The sequence below is a fragment of the Aegilops tauschii genome, chromosome 4, assembly GCF_002575655.3.
Source record: "Aegilops tauschii subsp. strangulata cultivar AL8/78 chromosome 4, Aet v6.0, whole genome shotgun sequence".
Taxonomy (NCBI): Eukaryota; Viridiplantae; Streptophyta; class Magnoliopsida; order Poales; family Poaceae; genus Aegilops; species Aegilops tauschii.
Genome location: NC_053038.3, coordinates 118,147,194 through 118,155,278, shown reverse-complemented (window position 1 = coordinate 118,155,278; position 8,085 = coordinate 118,147,194).

Here is an 8,085-nt window from a genome sequence, read left to right as displayed (position 1 = left end):
TTGTTGATCATATTTGAATCATAGCTCAACCCCCTTTGGGAACCGACGTGGATCGTATTCGAATCAGCGTCGTTAAACAACTCTTAAGGTCATTTGGGGGCTTCCTGTTCAAACATGGGTCGTATTCGAACCAAAGAGAACATAGCTGTCGGTACCCTCTTGATTGGCATCGCCAAAGCCACTAGGGGGCTATATGATCACATTCGAATCTTAGCTTAACCCCTTTGGGACGGTTCTCTGGTCGTATTCGAACCGGAAGCCCCTAAGTTTTTGATCTTCTGACTTACAACAAGTTCTGTTGGTCACATCAACAGTGTGCCGGTTTAATTTTGATTCACAATGTTGATAACACATAGTAAGTATTCTTGATGCTGGTAAACCAGAGTTGAGATCTTCACCTCATTATTCGGGTTACATAAACCGGAAATATACTTGAAGGCTATTATGGTTGCATTAAAGATATGATTGAGGGCCAGTCTTTGGTGATTTTTAATTCATCTTCCGGGTTATATATATAAGGTCTATGATTCTCAGTGCAGTAAGCCGCCTCGAGACTTGTGACTTGTTTTCTATGCAGGATGGTTAAAGACAACTGTTCGAGCTTAAGGACAATATTTGATCAATTATGACCCGGAGGAATATAAGGAAGCAACTTCAATGGAGTTAAGCATTCAACACGTGCACGATGGCACGACAAGGTTAGAATGTTTGTCCTACTCTATTACAAGACTCCCCAAGTCCAAAAGATGAGGCATTGTTTTAAAGGCGTAACCATGGGCCGCCTAAGAGTCAAGATGCTTGCTGGGTCGAAGCTTCCGGCTCATCCCTCTCCGCTCCTCCGGCTGTTCCCATGACCTGGAAGGTTGACGATTTCCAGTCAATGCCTCTCAAAGCTTCAAATTGAGCCTCCTCGTCAATTAACCCGGCCGGGTCAACTTCTGGGGCGAAGGTATGCTTACGAGTCGGAGGGATCAAGCTGATTGCTTCGTAGCGTGGAGTGGGGATCCTCTGATTCTCTGAGTCATAGCCCGGCTGATACTTGGTGAGGTCGGTGTCATTCCCAATCGAGGTAGCCACCGAGCACACACTCTTCACGCAGGCAGCAAAGTCTTTTTGATCAAAGGGAGTGCCGTCCTCCTTCAGACTGGGGTATCCAAGTGCGATCTCCGCCGGATCTAGCTCCGGGAGGAATGCCTTGGCCCGGCTCAGAGCAGCTATGGCTCCGGCTCTTGCAGAGGCCCGTCGTAGCTCTTGGAAGCGCTGAGGAAGAACGGCAAGCCGCCGAAGTACGTCCGCCAGGTGAGTCGGATCTCATTGGACAGGGCCACAACGGCCAAGGCGCGCTGTGACCCGGTGTAGAGTTGCTCCACCAAGGTGTACACGGCCTTCAGTTTGGTCAGCACATTCTGATTGAGGTTGGCGCTTCTGGGACCTGTTTAACAAAGTAAGGTAAGCCGCTAACAATGATGGGACTTATGAGATATGAAGAGTGTAAACTTGTTGAAGGCCTGCGGAATGACTTACCGAAGATTGCGGCGACCATCTGTGACACATGGCGTTTTAAGCCGGAGAGTTCGGCGGTTCTCTCCGTCAGAGCCGCCTCCGCCTGTTCGGCCCGGCTGACCAGAGCAGCCTTCTCCTCGGCCCAAGTCTTCCTTTCGGTTTCAAACTTCTTCTTCAGCTTCTCTTGTGCAGCAACACTGGACTCAAATTTAGCGTTGGCTTTCCGGGTCTCAGTTTTCTGAGTCTTCAGGCGGTTCTTCAACTCAGAGATATCAGCTTCAAATTTCTTGCTAGCAGCCTGTAGAAGTTCTGGGTTATAGTATGAGTAATTATTAGACAACATTAAAGTCCCAAGCACTTTCCAAGCAAAGACACTTGGCACTTGGGGGCTAATGCATGTTGAAAGGTTCTATTTATAAATTGTCGGTTCATGAAAGTAAGCCGGAAGTTAAGTCTACAACATATTCTATCATCAGTGGTAGACTTGGGGGCTAGCATGGGGAGAATGACTATGGAGTAAGCAAGAGAGGTACCTCAGATTTTTGTTGCATTTGCTTTACCATGTCAATCTCTAAGTCTCGGCTGTTGCGCACTTGACCAATGTAACTTGAGACGATGTCTCCAATGCTCAAATTCGCGTAGTCAGTGATCTCTAGCCTAGCCCTGCGGCGCTCCAACAGTTCTTCTTTGGCGGAGCATTTGGCCAGCGCAGTGGGTCTCCCCGACTTGACATATTCCGTCCGGGTGATTACAACGTCCGGGTCATCGGCCGGCTGAGCTGGGATGGAGATCTCCGGGTTAGTTGAAGTCTCTATGACTGGCTCGCCAGTTGGAGCGGTGGCCTCAGGAGCTGAGGCAGATGGCGGTTCTTGAGCTGAAACTTCCGGTTCAGTTAGGACCGGGTCTTCGACTGGTTTATTCTTCTTCGCTCTCTTGCTGAGCTTTGCTTGAGCACTGAAAGGACAAAAGGTTAGTACAAAAGTATGAGTAAAGATAAGCACAATATAAGATGATCATCATTACCCGGGTGCGGCCTTGAAAGCCGGCAGGTTCGATTGCATAGAATCACCAGAGGAAGGTGAAGTGTCCTAATAATTTGAATCAGAAGAATTGAGCGGTTGACGAGTAACGCCCGCCAAAGGATGAAAAGGATATAAGTTGGAGATAACCGCGGTCCGGTGCTTCCTTGATGCTTCAGGTAAGCCGGAGGAGAGGTCTGCATCCTTGTTGGTCCGGGTGTGCCGCCGGCTCTCATGAATCTGTCGCTTCAAAAGAAATTGAGGATCTTGATAAGCTAAAGGATGTGAAAATCTTACTTTCCGGGTTACTCTTCGGACTTTCAGCCTTGGCAAGGGCTCCGAGTCGGAGGAAAGTGTAGTTACCTCTTTAGTCACCGGATACTCGCTCCGGTGTCCTCCTGCTGATAATCAGTATCGATAAGGCGGATAGGAATAAATAAGAAACAAAAGAAGAACCTAAAGATTCAAGGGTTACCTCTGACTCGGAGCTGTCACTTAGCTGAAGCAGCTCTGAGGCAGTAGGCCTGCTTCCCTTCTTGCGAGGAGCGGCTCTCCTGGCGGCTTTCTTAGCCTTCCTGGCTTTTTTAGCCGCCTCATGGTCATATCTGACCTTCCAGAACTTGTCATTAGCCTGAAAAATACAACAAAGGTTTCTTAAAGTTCAGATGAAAAATATTGAAAGGAAAATCAAGGTGTTCAGGTCAGTGGCTTACCGCCGGAGCCAGGTTAGCTTGGCAGAAGGGGTTTAAGCCGGTCCTCCCACAGTCGGCTAAGCTCTCATTCAGGAGAGACTTGGTCATGTCGTCCACGACGTCCTCAGGAAGATCGTTGGGGCTGTGCCGCAGAGGGTCATCCTTTCGGCCCGTGTAGTCACACATTAAGCCGGGGCGGCGGCTCAAGGGGATCACCCGCCAAGAGATCCAGACCCGGACCAGATCAATGCCGTTGAGGCCATTTCCCAGCAGAGCCTTGATCTTATTGATGGTGGGGATCAGAGGTTGACGCTCAGCTTGAGATAGTTTGTCTGGCAGAGGGTGATTTGGCTCCAGACGCAGGGCACGAAAGCTGGGCAGAGGGCTCTCGTCAGCCGGAGAGGTATCCTGGCAGTAGAACCACGTCTGGTTCCAGTCCTTTGGATGGCTTGGCGGTTCAGCGTAAGGAAAAAGGCAATCTCTCCGTCGTTGAATGGAGATTCCGCCAAGTTCCAAGCTAGGCCCGTTAGCGCACTCATTCTGGCGGTTCAGATAGAACAACTCCCTAAAAAGCAGTAGGCTGGGCTCTTCTCCAAGATAGACTTCGCAGAATACTTGAAAATTGCAGATATTTGACACGGAATTGGGTCCTATGTCTTGCGGCCGCAGATCAAAGAAGTTCAGAACCTCTCTAAAGAATTTTGAGCCGGGTGGTGCGAAGCCCCAGCTCATGTGATCAGCAAATATCACCACTTCACCATCTTTTGGTTGAGGTCTTTCCTCCGACGGGTCAGGGGCACGATAAGACATGATCTCCTTTTTGGGCAAGTAACCCGTCTTCACGAAATCAGCTAAAGTATCGTCGGTGAGATTGGATCTCATCCAGTTGCACGTGATGGGTGCCTTGGGAGCTTTGGGTGGCATTGTGAAAGATGAAGCCTATGACAAAAGGGAAAATGCCCGGTTCAATTATAAGCCGGAAGACGTCTACAGTTCAATGCTCAAATGGCGGCTTATGAAGGAGCCTAATGACATATGGCTAAGTGCATCGGGTTATCTAAGCCGCTGAGGGCATCGTGAGTAATTCAAATTGTCTATAGTTTTATCATAAATGAGCCGGAAATTCTACAGTGCGTGGCCTCCTTTAAGCCGGAGATATGAGCCGCCATATCTAAACAGAGGCAATTTTTGACTAAGTGCGGCGCAAACAAGTTTCACAGATCACGGTAGTTATTCTGGATCAAACGATCGACTGGAAAGGGAAAATTTCTAGACCTAGAACTGACACAGTGGAAGTTCACAGGTTCGAACGGAGCCTCTGTGCAATGAAAAGAGATCTATGTACGTTTGGAACGGGTGCGAAACAGCTACCGCAGCATTTCTATACTACCTAAAGATCAAAAAGGGGTATTAAGAGTGGAATCTATCAAGCGTTCATGACGAACGACGACGAACACCGACGAACTCGAAGGTCGCTAATGCGGATCTGAGGAACAGGGAGGAGAAAGCTTACAGATGCGGAGTTACTGTGGAGGTTCGTCGCATTTCTCTGGTCACGTCAGGTTGATGCAGCGGCCTGAGTTGGTGAAGACAAGGAAACCCGCGGCGGCGGCGGCGGAGCTCGGGCGGCAGCACAGTGGCGAGAGGAGGAAGAAGATGGAGGCGACGAGTAACTGGAGGCTCATGGGCCGGGCTATTTATAAGGTGAGGCTCATAAGTGGGCGCGAGAAACGAGGAGGCCACGGCGTGATTATCTCGCTACGAAAGCGCCTCGATTTTCGGGATAGCCATTAAAGATAAGATCCGTTGGAGTATAACAGAATAAAAAAATGGACTTAATGGAAGATGACGTCACGGCGGGTTACCAGGACTCCAGAAGATGACGTCACGGCGGGTTATAACCTTCGCACGACCATAAGCCGGAAGATTTTTTCTCTCAAAGGAATTGAAGATTGACATGAACCGGTTCAAATCAATCTGGGGCCTAATGTTGAGAATATAACCATTAGAGTCACCCGCCCAGGAGGGGCCGGGTTACTCATAATGGTCATCACGCGAAGCCCAGTACCGAGCTTGAAGACGGCGGGTCAATAATGGGCTTAAGACCCGGAGATGGCTTAAGGCCCGTAGTGATAACCGCCATTATGGTGGAACTTGTAGTGTAAGGCAAGAATAGTTGAGAGTCCGAGTCGGACACTCTTATGAGCCGGCCGGGACTCTGAGAGCCGCTGGGCGTCAACCTCTCTATATAAGGGGGCGACCCGGCGGCGGTTTAGGGACAAGTAAGATCTCGTCGAGAGCCAGGCATAGCGATTAAGCTCCCTGGTCATTGAAACCATAATCAATACCACCTCAACTGGACGTAGGCTTTTTCCTTCACCGTAAGGGGCCGAACCAGTATAACCCTCGTGTTCCTTGTCCCGTTTAACCCCTTTGAGCTTCCTAGCTGCGATGGCTCCACGACTAAGTCCTAGCTCGAGGACATCTGCCGTGACAATTCCACGACAGGGTGGCTTATATAGAGTGTGCCAGGACCCCAGCTCCCCTCCGTTACACAGGATTCAATGTACATAAAGTGAGAGCGTTATAGGTAACGTCAATAATAAATTGCTATAAATGATCATTAAGTCTACGAGTAAACGTCCGACCGTTGCTGCGCGGAGTGGCTTTAGGTCTTCTGTACGTCGAGTGGTTGAGTGGTCGAGTGACCTAAATAAGGAGAGATCTCCGAGTGAATGGTAGGTCCAGTGGATTGCACTCGACACCTTTGTTGAGCCCTCTCTATTTAATCTTGAACTTCTTTGCTTCTAGGACAAGGACCTTAGGTAGGACGTATAGGTCAGGCCTATTGCCCTACCCTAGGTCTATGTCCTCATCATTAGCCCCCGAATGGATGGAGGTCCGAGTGAAAAGAAGGTTGAAGTTGATCTTGCTTTGACTCTTGCCTTTCTCAAGAACTCATCTCTGAATGGAGGCTAGTGTTGGTACTTCAGCTTCGTTTCAGTCGCCTTGATCGATTCAGGAATTGCCGATTGGTTTTTATAATGTCACCCGCCGAGTGTTGTCTTTGACGTGAAATCTTTGGCGTGATCGGTTGCAGAGGATCCCGGATTTCGCGGGATTCGAAATTTTGGTGAAAGCGCGCCAGGCGGAGCGTGCCGTGGTAAGCGGAGTGGATAAACAGGACGTTTCGATTTTTGCGCCACCTTTTTCGCCACATATCCCGTGTACGACTGTTGCGGGATTTGACAGGATCGCCCGGACACACGCGTCAGCCACTCGGAAGTGGGCCTTTAAAAGCGGCGAGGCCGAGGCATCCGCACTGTGCGTGCCCATTCTCCTTCTTCTTCCTCTTGCTCTTTCACCCCATCCGACTTCTGCACTCTCGATGCCTCCGCTCCGCCGCCATGGGGAAGGAGAAAACGGTGGCGCTGGAGCGCGCGAAGAAGGCGACAGGGGCGGCGAAAGGCAAGAAGACGAATCGGGGATCCTCATCGCGCTCGAGGCTGCCGCGGGGTTGGATCCAGGGAGATTGGATCCGTTCCTCGCTTCAGCAGGAGGACTTGGATGATATGGCCGAGTCAGGGCTAATCGTCCATGGGTCCGCGCGGCTGCCGGAGGGGGACACGGAGCCACAGCCGCAACCGGGTGAGTGTGTTCTGCTTGCCACCCATGTCGACCGCGGTTTCTCGCTTCCTCCACACCCCTTCTTTCGAGGTTTCTTGAATTTCTTCGGGGCTCAACTCCATCATTTCACTCCCAATACCATCACATACCTTGCCGCATTCGTGTCCATGTGCGAGAATTTTCTGGGGTGTCGACCGCACTGGGGTCTTTTCAAGCACATTTTCACCATCCGCTCCCAAACAGTGAAGAAAGCGAACTCGAACGACGAGAAAACCCATGTTATCCAGATGTGTGGGGGTCTGGGTATTCAAAAGAGGAAGAGGAGTTCCTTCCCTTCGATGACTCTTCCTGAGTCGGTCAGAGGCTGGCAGTCGACCTGGTTCTATTGCCAGGATATTGCGACTCCAGGCCAGTCGACTGGACTTCCCCCTTTCTCTCTTGATCGTGTTCAAACTCCATCTTCATTGAAAGTGACCGCCGCGGAGAAGCCGGAGACGGGCATGTTGGTCGAGAGAGTAGTTCAACTGATCAACCAAGGTGTCACCGGCATGGATCTGCTGGAGGTGTTCCTCAGTCGACGCATTCAACCACTCCAAGCTCGTGACCACTGCATGTGGCTGTACTCCGGGGCTGGTGATACCGCTCGGGTTCATCCGGAGGAGGTGGAGGCCAAAACAGTGGTCGAGTGGCTGAGGGGCATCACCGGGAACAAGGACAACCCCAGGGGTGCCAGGAGGGTCAAACCTTTCAGCGAAAGCAACCAGCCAGACAAGGTTTGACCACTACACTTGATTGAATTTGGATGTGTTTTCTGACTGTTTGTTTATCCGACTGATTTCCACTCGGCTCCTTGTTTTGTAGATTTATACAGAGATGTACTCAATGCCCAATGGCGAGCAAGCTCTGGAGCAGGACCATGAAGGCAAGGACAGCGCAGAGGAGAGCGACGAGTGGGAGTCACCAGCCGACGGTGATGAAGATGATAGCGATGAGCCGGACGACGAGGAGGTAGCCGACTCACCACCTCGTTCCGAACGTCGATCCAAGCAGCACAATGATCCCGCGGGCAGGCGTGGCAAGGCTGTGGCCTCGAGCGCTCCATCTCAAAAGCGCACTCGGTCTTCGACTCCAGAATTGGCTGAGAAGGTCACCAAGCAACCCAAGATCAATCCTTCGAAGGCTCGGAAGACCCTGCCTAAAATCAAGATGGACGTTCCCGTTGCTACTGGGTAAATGTTCTCTTT